Source organism: Arachis hypogaea, chromosome 13 (genome assembly GCF_003086295.3).
Source record: "Arachis hypogaea cultivar Tifrunner chromosome 13, arahy.Tifrunner.gnm2.J5K5, whole genome shotgun sequence".
Lineage (NCBI taxonomy): Eukaryota > Viridiplantae > Streptophyta > Magnoliopsida > Fabales > Fabaceae > Arachis > Arachis hypogaea.
In genome coordinates this window covers 114,148,253-114,163,498 of record NC_092048.1, presented here as the reverse complement: position 1 = coordinate 114,163,498, position 15,246 = coordinate 114,148,253, and the positions used below count along the sequence as shown (strand labels likewise).

Here is a 15,246-nt window from a genome sequence, read left to right as displayed (position 1 = left end):
AGTAAAGAATAGGATTAGAAAGATGATCAAATCATTTTTCAAGAAGAAATCTAAGACAAAAACTTCAATGCAAGTTTCAAAAAAAAGTAGATCAAGTCACAAAGATTCATTGACATAATTCTCTCCTAAAATTAGGCTTAACCACCACTAAAATTTTCCTCGAATCTAACCAATATATCATACCAGGTATTCCAAAATCCTCAACATCTAATAAGAACCAGTTATTTCATCAATTCACCAATACCTTGAATCCGAGAGTCGGATCTAGCAGCATTAACTTAGTCCTATTGTTGAGCTTGACCGGTATCTTGAGCCCTCCTATGAGGACAATCTATAGCCTTATGCCCTGGTAACCCGCACTTGAAACACCTTAACTCATCTGAATATGTCATCTCCTACTTTCCTTTTTCATTTTCGCGATGGTTGTCCTTCCTTCGATAATTGTTCTGACCCTGAGGATGTGGAGGGACGTAGCCATTCCATTTAAAATTCTGGCTTCTTGGTGTAAAGCTCCTACCTTGCCTCTTTTTGTAAGATTCTTGGCTATCACTTTTAGCCAAAGTAGTCTTCCTCGAGCACTCTTCTGCCACTTGACTCTTGTTGACCAACTCCAAAAAGATCCCTATCTCCATTGGTACTACGATACTCAGAATATCACCTCCACGACCATGTCCATTACCACCTTCATTGCCACTTCCAGCTTGTTATTCTATCCTATCCACCGCTCGGTTGGTCGCAGTAGTAGCATCATTAATAGTCGTAGCCATAGTCTCCATTGCACCTATGAATTCAGTCATACTACTTACCGGTACGGTTTTCTTATTACCTCTCCATCCTTGTCCTCGACCTTGTCTATGTCCACGAGATGCCATTTGGGTCCTGTCCATACCAAAAAATCGATATTAAGGTGATCAGTCTCAATATCTCAAGTCTAGTGCTTCAAAATTTCAAAAGCATGCTCATGAATAATTATGCTATACTTGTCAGACAAACATCCTAAATAGCATATAAACACAATCCAGAGAATGCTCAGAAGCATAGTCTGTCCGTCCCTTAGGCTCTACAAGAATGAACTACTCTGATACCATAATGTAATACCCTATCACACAAAGCCTTATGCTATAGTCGTAAATCAGAGGTGGTGAGGTATTATGACCTCTAAAACGAAAAAGTACATATATAGTATTTGAAAGAATATAATTTAATTCAGAGCCTGTAAAGGAAGAATAAAACAAAAGCGAGAAATCATTATCGCACATGTAGCATTAAAGGTAAAAGCGTCGATATACAGAAACGAAAGACATATACATATACATAGCAAATACTAGTTTCGACTTGCGAAAAAAAGACAAGCTAGAAAGTATATTACAGAATCAGAAGTGTAATCAAAACATAATCCAGTTTCTCTGAAAATCAACCTCTAAAAGGGATATACAAACATATATACAAAAGCGGAGAAATAAACAACTCTAAGCACAAAATAAAAAATATAAGGGAGTCTTCGCTGTCCAAGAGGATCCAGTATACTCAGCGAGGTGCGTCACGTCCTGTATCTAAAAAATAACAAAATCCATAATGGGTGAGAATTCGAAGATTCCTAGTAGGGTAACAGTTTTAAATGGAGATGATGTAAAAATACACGAACCCACTAGACAATCCTAAACTTCAACACCCAAGATTCAAGCCTAGGGTTTATTAAACCAAGCAGGGTAAACATATTAAGTCCTCATCTGTCTCAGTGGTCCTTATCCTCCATCCTTCATAACACATCTTAACAACTTCCTTCTTAGTATCACATCATATCAGTATATGGTTCAGTAGCTTATTAAGCAGTAGCAAACACTAGTAATAAGGTGCAAACATAATCAAAAGCAATCACATCATATATAGTAATTAGTAGTTAAACAGATATATTCACTTAGGCAAACCAAACAAAAGATACACACTCAAGCAATTACACATAGATGCACATAATGCATGCCTGTCTTACTGGCCATGAGCTCACATGTTGGTTATGTTGTCAGACCTGACTCGGGTAAGCAGGATTAACCAATTGTCCTTACCCTTAGGTTCCATAAAAGCAAGCAAAATTTACCAAACTGTCCTTTTCCGGAATGTTCATCAACTATACAAGCGGGATTTATCACCGTCCTTGCCATCCAAATTATTCCATGAGTAAGCGTGATTAACCAAAGTCCTTACCGGGTACTTGGAACAAGTGGGATTAACCAACTTCCTTGTCAGGAATAGAGATCAATCAATGCGCAAGCAAAATTTACCACAATCCTTCCATTGCAGTAATTCATATCTCAAACAATTCACAATAAAGCCTTTAATCAGTGTTATACTCAGTAGGTTCATTAACCATAAGCTTTCATCAATATCACCGATCCTTTAATCCACAATCCCATTCATTATACCAATTTAATCCATTCCATATCCCCACACTCATTCTGAAGTCTAAAACTAGTTATCTGACCATATACAGGGATTTACAAGCTTGTCGGAAAAGTTAAATAGTCAAAAACAGAGAAATTTTGAGAAAACAGGCCCTGTGCGTATGCATTATCCTTGTGCATACGCACCAATCAGAAATGCTTCCCAACTTGTGCTTACGCATGACCAGTTTGCGTACGCACAACTTGAAAACTCCCTCCCGTGCGTACGCATCAGCCTCATGCATATGCATGAGTATTCACACTTGTCCTGACTAGTGCATGCACACAACCCCGTACATGTGCACACAAGCCACAACTCTAGTTTTTCTGCAATCTCAGAATTTAGTTTAAAACATCAATTTTCAATCATTCATAATTTCCTCTATAAAATTTCGTTTTCATTCATTCTTAAACCATTTTAAAGCGCTCATCATTATCTTTAATTTAAGACAAATTTCATTAAATTCCGAGCACCAAGTTATGGTCCGTCAAAGTTGGTTAAAATTCTGTTTTAACCCAAATCCACACTATTGCCTATTTTCACCAATTCTCAATCCAATTTAGTTCAAACCACTCCAATACCATTTCTAAATATTTCAAAAACTCATTCATCAATTCCCAAATATTTCAAGCCTAACCAACCCAATTCTAACTCATTTAGCACCTCTCATCAACTATATCCATTCACAACAACAACACACAACACTCACACATCCAAATTCACAACCAACCAAACATCAATCATCTCATTCTCATATAACAATTCACACCACTCACCTCAACTTACTAAATAGGGAATTCCTCATCCTATCACGGCCTCTGGTACAATTTTCATATCAATTACCATTTCCATCACACACACACACACACACACACACACACACACACACACACACATATTTACATCATAATTCAAGCTATCCTCCAACCAAATAATTATCACAATAATCAATTTCTTTCATTCCTATCCTAGGTATAATTACCTAGATTTTTACATAGCTCTACATAATGCCTACTCAAAACTAAGACCCGTACCTTATCGACGACAGTATTCCCAACACTTGAATTTCCTCTCCTCTCGGAATCAAGCCTCAACCAACTCCTCCAAGCCTCTCCCAATTATACCACAATCACACCACGTACTCTAACTGCACCAATTCAACCAAACAATCTAAGTGAATCCATATAATCTAATCACAATAATTTATTCAACATTCATACTAGGGTTTTTACTCAAAATTTGGGATAATGTGGGGATTGAGCTTCCTTACCTTATCTCACATAACCTTGGGTTGAAACTCCATCAAAACTCAAGATTGAACCTCCCCTAATCATTAAAAAATCGAAATTTTCTCACCACCCAAACAAAAAATGCGAAAATGAAGAGAAATCGAAAATAGGGCAAGAATTTCGAAATTTCTTACCACATATAAGATAGAATCGAAGAGTGTGATAAGGGCGATGCGTGGCCACAAACAGGTCTTCGATTGGAGCTACGGATTAAAAGTTATGAGAATCTGTGTGAATGTGAATAGTGACCTTAGGGTACCACTCTCTTCCTCCCTTCCTCTCTTCTATCTTATAAGCCTTGGGCTTGGGCCCGACATGGGGCCATTTGTGGTTTTGGCTCTTTAGCCCAATCTTAGATCAAAACCTTTAAGATAAGTGTTTTAATTCATGTTCTAAATATTTTTATCTCTCCTAATTATAAATGTTAGATTTTTTAACTTTTTTCACTCATAATTAATTTATTATTTATTATTTAACTGGGTTTTACAATAGGCGAGCTTCTCAAGTCTGGAGTACCGCATCTCAGCATTTTGGAGAACCTTACTGATGAAGTATACAGGACCTTGTGTTTTTTGTTCGTCTTTTCGGATTAGCGCCGTTGCTAGCGCTTCGTCCTTTATGGATAAGTAAAGCTACAAAGTCTCTCCCGCTCTGAGTTTTGAGAGTAAGAGAGGTTCCGTTAACACTTTTTTGAAGTGTTAGAAGGCCTCTTCGCGTTCAAGTTCCCATTTGAAACTTATACCCTTTTTCATGAGCTTGAAGAATGGAATAGCTTTTTGAGCCAAGGCGCCGAGGAAGCGCAAGAGGGCGGCAAGTTGCCAAGTCAGCCTTTGGACATCCTTGAGGTTTGTAGGGTACTCATCTCGAGGATGGCCTTGCATTTTTTTGGATTCGCCTCTACTCTTTGTTGCGTGATCATGAAGCCCAGGAATTTTCCAGCCTCTATTCGAAATGCGCATTTCATCGGATTGAGGCGCATTCGGTGCTTTCTCAGGGTGCTCAATATGAGTTTAAGGTCATTAATAAGATCGTCACCTATTTTTGTTTTGGCTATCATGTCATCAATATAAACCTCTAGCTTGGTCCCTGAGAGGTCTTTGAAGTTCTTCACGATGAGCCTTTAGTAGGTGGCCCCGACGTTCTTTAGCTCGAAGGGCATGACTGTGTAGCAGTATGTACCTTTGGGGTCATAAATGCCATTTTCTCCTCATCTAGCCCATGCATGGGTATCTGGTTATATTTTGAGTGTACGTCCATGAAACTGAGGTACTAGAGCCCCAAAACGGCGTCCACCAGTCCATCGATGTTCAGTAGTGGAAATGTGTTTTTCAGACAAGCCTTGTTCAAGTCCGTATAGTCGATGCACATTCACCATTTTTACCAATATGACATTGGCTAGCCAAGTCGTGTAAGGTAGTTCTCAGATAAAACTGGCTTTGAGCAAGCTTTTGACTTGCTTCCTAACTTCGATTGCTCGGTCAGTAGACATTTTCCTCCTCCTCTAGGCTACCGACCTGGATTTAGGGTCTACAGTTAGCCGGTGAGACATCAAGTATGGGTCTATTCCCGGCATGTCGGTGGGAGTAAAGGCGAAAAAGTCTCTATTTTCCTTAGAAGTCCCACAAGTTTGCCTTTAAGGTTAAAAGGCAAGTTTTTGTTGATGAACTTGAACTCGTCCTTGGTTTTCTCTATTTGTAGTTTTTCCATGTCTCCTTCTGACTCTGATCTGGGTTGATCGTCTTGTCATGTGCCCAGGTCGGCTAGGAAGATTTCTGCCACATTCCGGGACCACTTTCGGAGGGCTAGGCTAGCGTTGTCGCACCCCACTGCGACCTCCTGGTCACCATGTATTGTTCTTATGGTCCCGTCGTCTGCTTGTCACTTCATGATTAGGAACTTGGAAAATATGGCAATGGAAAGGTCCTTAATTGTCTTTCTACCCAGGATGATGTTATAGGTCATAGAGTCCTTTAGAACCACAAACTCATAGAGTATAGTTTTCTTTTGGCTTCTGGTTTCAATGGTGACAGGTAACACTATGGAATCCTCCGGTTTGAGAAATTTGTCTCTGAGTCCAATTACTCTATTACGGTGACTTTGTACGTTTCCATTTCGAAATCCTAGCTTGTTGAAGGCTCCTTTGAAGAGGATGTTGGCATTGGCTCCGGTGTTTACTAGTATACATTTTACTAAACCGGTTCTGACCCTGACCGAGATGACGAAGGGGGTGTCTTCCGCCGAAGTGCCATTTTGGCAATCATCAGGGGAGAATGTTATCGTTGTTGGAAGGGAAGAGGTTCTTTTTTCAACTTTTACGACTACCACCCAAAGATCCTTTTTTAATGCCGATTTGGATTTTCGGGCACATCTTTCCTGGTGATGACATTTACTATGATTGTTGGGCCAGTTTTCGAGCTCTCCTGGTGTGCCTGTCTCATCATTCTAGGATTTTGTCCTTCCCGCTCTAGCGATCTCTCCCATTCGACTTTTCTAGGCTCTCGAATAATTTTGGCAAACTCAAGGAGTTTGTCTTCTCGAATGGCTTGTTCGAGAGCATCCTCGAAGCAGTCTTAAGTTTTATGTTCGTATCCTCTGTGATAGTTGCAGTACAGGCTTTTGCTATCACCTGTTCGTTCTTCAATTGTCTGGCCTTCGAGAGAGTGCCTTGATATGCTATCTGGTGATAGATCTCTGTGATCAAAGCTGGTAGGGGGTGTAGTTCGTGAACTTCTCCACCCTAAGCGGCCGGTTGGGGGTGGTAGATTTAAAATGCTCTTTTAGGGTTTCTTTGGGCGATGGGTTGCTTTGAGGTGCCGTGGTGCCATTTATTAGCTACCATAACTTGGCTCACTTCCTCGTCGTTTATGTACTCCCTTGTAATGTTCTGGATTTCATGCATAGTCCAGACTGGTTTGGTTGTAAGATGCTTACGTAAATCTTCATTCATGAGCCCATTGGTCAAGCACAGACTGGCCACAGAGTTTATGAGCCCATCGACCATTAGGCATTTGTCGTTAAACCTATCGAAGTACTTCCTTGTGGGTTCATCTAGTCATTGTGTAATTTCGAGTAGGGTAATTGGATGCTTTGCCTTTGCAATCCTGGTAGTGAATTATGCCATGAATTTCTTGGAGATATCATCAAAACAAGACACAGAACCATTTGGCAGGGCATTAAAGCACTTAATTTCTGGATAGGCTAGGGTTACCGGGAAAGCCCTACACCGAACTGTGTCGGCCGCTCCTTCTAGTTTATCCTGGCCTCAAAGGCAATTAGGTGTTCCTGTGGATCTTTGGTGCTGTCGTACTTTGTTTGTCAAAACCCTTTGGTAGCTTGGATTTTAGGATCCTCTTAGTGAAAGGGGCAGCTCCCATTATCATGTGTTCTCTCTTTCTTCGTTTGGAATCTCTTCGGCATCTCCTTTCATCATCGTTGTGCTAGCGTTTGGGTTCCCAAGATATATGATGCATGTGCATCATGAGTTGTTTTTCTTGGTTATTTCATATAGAAAGTCAATGAACTATGCTCATTTATAAAGTGTTCTAGTGCTTAATTTGAATACTACTTTGATTGTTTTGAGTTAATAAATTTGTAGAAAATGTAGAAAAAGAAGCAACAAAAGTACTAATAGAAGAAGCACTTCAAGCACCTCTTGGAAGCTCTATGTATGGCTTCTCCAATGCCACTTTAGAGGCTTCATTTGTGGTGTCTCCAATGCCACCTTACATGGAGGGATAGCGGTGTCTCCAATGCCACTTTTCATGGGGAAGAATGGCATCTCCAATGCCATGAAATTACACTCCCAAGGACCAACAATGTGGCGTCTTAGACACCATATTGAAGCTATTTCCCTTCATGTACACCTTCAAAGTTTCAGCTAAAATAAGGCTTGAAATGGAGCCTCACATTCCACCCTTAAAGCATACTTCGAAGGCCACACTTTGAGTTTTATTTTGGCCTTTGGTAAAGCATATGGCATGCCACAATTGGTGCTTGAAATTGACAAATCATTGAGCACATCTAATGCTCCTCAAACCCAACTAATCAAGCCCACAACCATCAAACTCACAAGGCTCAGGATCCAAAGAGAGCAAGGAAGATCACCAATGATAGTTAGTTAGAAAGTGCAATTTGAATTTTATTTGAATTTGTAATTTATGATAGCTTATAAATAGAGATACAGGGAACCTTTAAGGGGGCTTGATGAGCGGATAATTTATACGCTTTTTGGCATTGTTTTTACATAGTTTTTAGTATGATTTGATTAGTTTTTAGTATATTTTTATTAGTTTTTAATTAAAAATCACATTTCTGGACTTTACTAAGAGTTTGTGTATTTTTCTGTGATTTCAGGTAATTTCTGACTGAAATTGAGGGACTTGAGCAAAAATCTGATTCAGAGGCTGAAGAAGGACTGTAGATGCTATTGGATTCTGACCTCCCTGCACTCAAAGTGGATTTTATGGAGCTACAGAAACCTAAATAGTACGCTCTCAATTGTGTTGGACAGTAGACATCCAGGACTTTCCAGCAATATATAATAGTTCATACTTTGCCCAAGTTTAAATGACCCAAACTGGCATTCAAAGCAAGCTTTCTGCCCTATTATGGCGTTAAACACCAAAAACAAGTTGCAAAGCAGAGTTAAATGCTAGAAACAAGTTACAAACTGGCGTTCAACTCCAAGAAAGACCTCTACATGTGAAAGCTTCAACGTTCAGTCCAAGCACACACCAGGTGGGCCCGAAAGTGGATTTCTGCATCATTTACTCATTTCTGTAAACCCTAATAACTAGTTTAGTATAAATAGGACTTTTTACTATTGTATTTACATCTCTGGTTAGTCTTTGACTAATTTTATGTTCTGAGATCATGTTTAGGGGGCTGGCCATTCAGCCATGCCTGGACCTTCTTCTTATATATTTTCAACGGTAGAGTTTCTATACACCATAGATTAAGGTGTAGAGCTCTGCTGTTCCTCATGAATTAATACAAAGTACTATTATTTTTCTATTCAACTTAAGTCTATTTCTTCTCTAAGATATTCATTCGCACACAAGAACATGATGAATGTGATAATTATGTGACGCTCATCACCATTCTCACTTATGAATGCGTGCCTGACAAACACTTCCGTTTTACATGAAAGCAAGCTTGAATGCATATCTCTTAGCATCCTGATCTATGATCAGAGTCTTCGTGGTATAGGCTAGAATTATTGGCGGCCATTCTTGAGATCCGGAAAGTCTAAACCTTGTCTGTGGTATTTCGAGTTGGATCTAGGAAGGGATGGCTGTGACGAGCTTCAAACTCGCGAGTGCTGGGCGTAGTGACAAATGCAAAAGGATTACTGAATCCTATTCTAGCATGATCGAGAACCGACAGATGATTAGCCTTGCGGTGACAACGCATTTGGACCATTTTCACTGAGAGGACGGGATGTAGCCATTGACAACGGTGATGCCCAATATACAGCTTGCCATGGAAAGGAGTATGAGTGATTGGATGAAAGCAGTAGGAAAGCAGATGTTCAGAAGGAACAAAAGCATCTCCATACGCTTATCTGAAATTCTCACCAATGAATTACATAAGTATTTTTATCCTATTTTATATTTAATTATATTTTAATTATCAAATCTCCATAACCAATTGAATCCGCCTGACTGAGATTTACAAGGTGACCATAGCTTGCTTCAAGCCGACAATCTCCGTGGGATTGACCCTTACTCACGTAAGGTTTATTACTTGGACGACCCAGTGCACTTACTGGTTAGTTGTGCGAAGTTGTGAAAAAGAACTAAGATTATGAACGTGCGTACCAAGTTTTTGGCGCTGTTACCAAGGAATGAACGATCACGATTTCTTGCACCAAGTTTTTGGCACCGTTGCCGGGGATTGTTCGAGTTTGGACAACTGACGGTTTATCTTGTTGCTCAGATTAGGTAATTTTATTTTAATTTTAAGCTTTTTGTTTTTGTTATTTTTATTTTTGAGAAATTTTCAAAAAAAAATAAATAAATTATCCCATGTTCTTCAAAATTTTTAAGAATGAATTCTAGAGTTTCATGAGATATGTTGAATCATGGCTGGCTGTTAAGCCATGTCTAATCTTTTGGACCGAGGTTTCAACTATCCTTAGAAGAGATTCTTTGTCTTTCTCAGCAATTTAGCTTTTGTATGTAATGATTTGCTAAAGCTTGGCTGGCCATTCGCCATGTCTAGTGTTTTGGACCAGAGCTTTCACTGAAAGCTTGGCTGACTAGTAAGTCATGTCTAATTCCTGGACCGGAGTTTTAGACTAACATCGCATGATTCCTGGAATTCTCATTAGAAATTTTGAAATCCTTATTTTTCTTTTTCCAATTAATTTTCGAAAAATAAAAAAAATTAATAAAATCATAAAACCAAAAATAATTTTGTGTTTATTGTTTGAGTCTAGTGTCAAATTGTAAGTTTGGTGTCAATTGCATTTTTTTTAATTTCCTAAAAATTTTCGAAACTCATGCATGGTGTTCTTCATGATCTTCAAGTTATTCTTGATGATCTTCTTTGTTTGATCTTTGCATTTTCATGTTTTGTGTCTTTTCTTGTTTTTCATATGCATTTTTAATTTGTTAGTGTCTAAACATTAAAAATTCCTAAGTTTGGTGTCTTGCACGTTTTTCTTTTCTTAAAAATTTTCAAAAATAAGTCTTGATGTTCATCTTGATCTCCAAAGTGTTCTTGGTGTTCATCTTGACATTCAAAGTGTTCTTGCATGCATCATGTGTTTTGATCTTGAATTTTTATGTTTTGCATCATTTTTATGTTTTTCTCTCTCCTCATTAAAATTTCAAAAATAAAAAAATATCTTTCCCTTTTTCTTCTCATAAATTTCGAATATTTGAGTTGACTTTTTCAAAAAATTTTCAAAATTTAGTTGTTTTTTATGAGTCAAATCAAATTTTCAATTTAAAAATTCTATCTTTTTCAAATCTTTTTTTAAAAATCAAATCTTTTTCATTTTTCTTTCATATTTTCGAAAATTCAAATTGATTTTCAAAAATATTTTTCTTATTTTATTCCATATTTTTCAAAATCTTTACTAACAATTAATGTGATTGATTCAAAAAAAATTTGAGTTTGTTACTTGTCTATTAAGAAAGATTCAATCTTTAAATTTTAGAATCATATCTTTTAGTTTCTTGTTAGTCAAGTAATCAATTTCAATTTTCAAAATCAAATCTTTTTAATTTCCAATTCAAATCTTTTTCAATTTCAATCATAACTTTTTTAAAATCAATTTCAAAATCTTTTCTAACTTCTCACCCTTTCAAATTTGATTTTCAAATCTTTTTCAATTAACTACTTGACTTTTTGGTTTATTTTTAAAAGTTTTCTATTTCAATCATATCTTTTTCAAAACCACCTAACTAATTTTCTCTCTCTAATTTTTGAAAACTCCTATCCACTTTTTCAAAATTCTTTTTAATTAACTAATTGTTTCAAATTTTAATTTTAATTTTATTTCTCTTTTTAATTTTTGAATTCTAACTAAATTTTAAAATAAAAACAAAAATATTTTCCTTTTAGTTTAAATTAAATTCGAATTTTCTCCCCCCCCCCCTCTCTCATCTCCTTCTATTTATTTATTTATCTACTAACACCCCTTTTTAACTCAAAAATTCGAACCCACTCTTCTCCTCTATGTTCGAATTCTTATCTTTTCCTTCTTCCATTCTTCTCTTCTTATACTCATATAAGGAATCTCTATACTATGACATAGAGGATTCCATATTTTTTTCTGTTCTCTTCTTTTTCATATGAGCAGGAACAAGGATAAAAACATTCTTGTTGAAGCCGATCCTAAACCTGAAAGGACTCTGAAGAGGAAGCTAAAGCACAACTCTCTGGAGAAAATCTGACAGAAATTTTTGAAAATGAATGAGACATGGCCGAAAATAATACCAATGGTGGAGATGCAAGGAAGATGCTTGGTGACTTTACTGCACCAAATTTTAATTTACATGGAAGAAGCATCTCAATCCCTGTCATTGGAGCAAACAATTTTGAGCTAAAGCCTCAATTAGTTTCTCTGATGCAACAGAATTGCAAGTTTCATGGACTTCCATCAAAAGATTCTTTTTAGTTCTTAACTGAATTCTTGCAAATCTGTGATACTGTTAAGACCAATAGGGTTGATTCCGAAGTCTATAGGCTTATGCTTTTCCCGTTTGCTGTAAGAGACAGAGCTAGAATATGGTTGGACTCTCAACCTAAAGATAGCCTGAACTCTTGGGATAAGCTGGTCACGACTTTCTTAGCCAAGTTCTTTCCTCCTCAAAAGCTTAGCAAGCTTAGAGTGGATGTTCAAACTCCAAACAGAAAGAAGGTGAATCCCTCTATGAAGCTTGGGAGAGATACAAGCAACTGACCAAAAAGTGTCCTTCTGACATGCTTTCAGAATGGACCATCCTGGATATATTCTATGATGGTCTGTCTGAATTATCAAAGATGTCATTTGACCATTCTGCAGGTGGATCCATTCACCTAAAGAAAACGCCTGCAGAAGCTCAGGAACTCATTGACATAGTTGCAAATAACCAGTTCATGTACACTTCTGAAAGGAATCCTGTGAGTAATGGGACGCCTCAGAGGAAGAGAGTTCTTGAAATTGATACGCTGAATGCCATATTGGATCAGAATAAAATATTGACTCAGCAAGTCAATATAATTTCTCAAAGTCTAAATGGATTGCAAGCTGCATCCAACAATACTAAAGAAGCATCTTCTGAAGAAGAAGCTTATGATCCTGAAAACCCTGCAATAGTAGAGGTGAATTACATGGGAGAACCCTATGGAAACACCTATAATCCCTTATGGAGAAATCATCCAAATTTCTCATGGAAGGATCAACAAAAGCCTCAACAAGGCTTTAATAATGGTGAAAAAAATAGGTTTAGCAATAGCAAGCCTTTTCCATCATCCTCTCAACAACAGACAGAGAATTCTGAGCAGAATCCATCTAGCTTAGCAAATATAGTCTCTGATCTATCTAAGGCCACTCTAAGCTTCATGAATGAAACAAGATCCTCCATTAGAAATTTGGAGGCACAAGTGGGCCAGCTGAGTAAAAGAGTCACTGAAACTCCTCCTAGTACTCTCCCAAGCAATACAGAAGAGAATCCAAAAAGAGAGTGCAAGGCCATAACCTTACTTGGTGTGGCCGAACCCAGAGAGGAGGAGAAGGACGTGAATCCTAGTGAGGAAGACCTCCTGGGACGTTCACTGACCAATAAGGAGTTTTCCTTTGAGGAACCAAAGGAATCTGAGGCTCATCTAGAGACCATAGAGATTCCATTGAACCTCCTTTTACCATTCATGAGCTCTGATGACTATTCTTCCTCTGAAGAGGATGAAGACATCATTGAAGAGCAGGTTGCTAAATATCTAGGAGCCATCATGAAGTTGAACACCAGTTTATTTGGTAATGATACTTGGGAGGATGAACCCCCCTTGTTTACCAATGAACTAAGTGTATTGATAAGGCAGACATTGCCTCAGAAGAAATCGGATCTCGAAAAGTTCTTCATACCTTGTACCATAGGCACTATGACCTTTGAGAAGGCTCTGTGTGACCTTGGGTCAAGGATATACCTCATGCCACTCTCTGTAATAGAGAAACTGAGAATCTATGAGGTACAAGCTGCAAGAATCTCACTAGAGATGACAGACAAATCAATGAAACAGGCTTATGGATTAGTAGAGGACTTGTTAGTAAAGGTTGAAGGCCTTTACATCCCTACTGATTTCATAATCCTAGACACTGGGAAGGATGAGGATGAATCCATCATCCTTGGAAGACCCTTCCTAGCCACAGCAAAAGCTGTGATTGATGTGGACAGAGGAGAGTTGGTCCTTCAACTGACTGAGGACTACCTTGTATTTAAGACTCAAGATTCTCCTTCTATAACCATGGAGAGGAAGCATGAAAAGCTTCTCTCACTGCAGAGTCAACCAAAGTCCCCATAGTCAAACTTTAAGTTTGGTGTTGGGAGGCCACAACTAAACTCTAAGTTTGGTGTTGAACCCCCACATTCAAACTCTAAGTTTGGTGTTGGGAAGTCTCAACAATGCTCTGAACATCTGTGAGGCTCCATGAGAGCTCACTGTCAAGCTATTGACATTAAAGAAGCACTTGTTGGGAGGTAATCCAATGTTATTTAATTATATCTATTTATTTTCCATTGCTATTTTATGTTTTCTTTAGGTTGATGATCATGTGAAGTCACAAAAACTACTGAAAAATAAAAAACAGAATGAAAAACAGCATTAAAAATAGCTCACCCTAGAGAAAGAGCTTACTGGCGTTTAAACGCCAGTAAGAAGCATCAAACTGGCGTTTAACACCAGAAAGAAGCATCAAGCTGGCGTTAAATGCCAGAAACAAGCACCAGACTTGCGTTTAACGCCAGAACAGAGCATGGAATTGGCATTAAACGCTAGAAACAAGCAGCAAGCTGGCGTTTAACGCCAGACATGCATTCTAAGGGCGTTTGCACGCCTAAATGAAGCAGGAATGTTAAGTTCTTGACCCCTCTGGATCTGTGGATCCCACAAGATCCCCACCTACCCCACCTCTTCTTCTCTCCTCTTCACACTTTTTCATACCTCTCTTCCCCAAATACCCTTCACCAATCACCTCCATACCTCTTCCCTAAATACCCTTAACCACTCACATCCATCCACTCTTCCCCATAAACCCCACCTACCTCCAAAATTCAATTTTTTCCCTCCCAAACCCAACCCTAATGGCCGAAACCTACCCTCCACCCCACCCCTATATAAACCCCTCAACACTACTCCATTTTCACACATTACAACCACCACTTCTCCCCCTTGGCCGAATACACCTTCTCCCTCCATCTCCTCTATTTTTTTCTTCTTTTACTACTTCCTTTCTTCTTTTGCTTGAGGACGAGCAAACCTTTTAAGTTTGGTATGGTAAAAGCATTGCTTTTTATTTTTCCATAACCATTAATGGCACCTAAGGCCAGAGAAACCTCAAGAAAGAGGAAAGGGAAGGTAATTGCTTCTACCTCTGAGTCATGGAAGATGGACAGATTCATCTCAAAGGTCCATCAAGACCACTTCTATGAAGTTGTAGCCAAGAAAAAGGTGATCCCTGAGGTCCCTTTTAAGCTCAAAAAGAGCGAATATCCGGAGATCCGACAAGAGATTAGAAGAAGAGGATGGGAAGTTCTCTCTAATCCTATTCAACAAGTGAGGATCTTAATGGTTCAAGAGTTCTATGCAAACGCATGGATCACTAGGAACCATGATCAAAGTAGGAACCCGAATCCAAAGAATTGGCTTACAATGGTTCGGGGGAAATACTTAGATTTTAGTCCGAAAAATGTAAGGTTGGCGTTCAACTTGCCAATGATGCAAGAAAACGCACACCCCTACACTAGAAGGGTCAACTTTGATCAAAGGTTGGACCAAGTCCTCATGGACATATGTGTAGAAGGAGCTCAAT

The 15,246-nt window shown here is 38.4% G+C and overlaps 1 non-coding gene across 1 annotated transcript; it reads right to left on the bottom strand.

The window, feature by feature from the left end:
* Positions 1 to 12,060: 12,060 nt before the first annotated feature.
* Positions 12,061 to 12,167, bottom strand: LOC112738972 (small nucleolar RNA R71). Its single transcript, XR_003169916.1, has one exon. It is a non-coding gene; the product is annotated as a small nucleolar RNA R71 (small nucleolar RNA).
* Between the last annotated feature and the right edge of the window lie 3,079 nt (positions 12,168 to 15,246).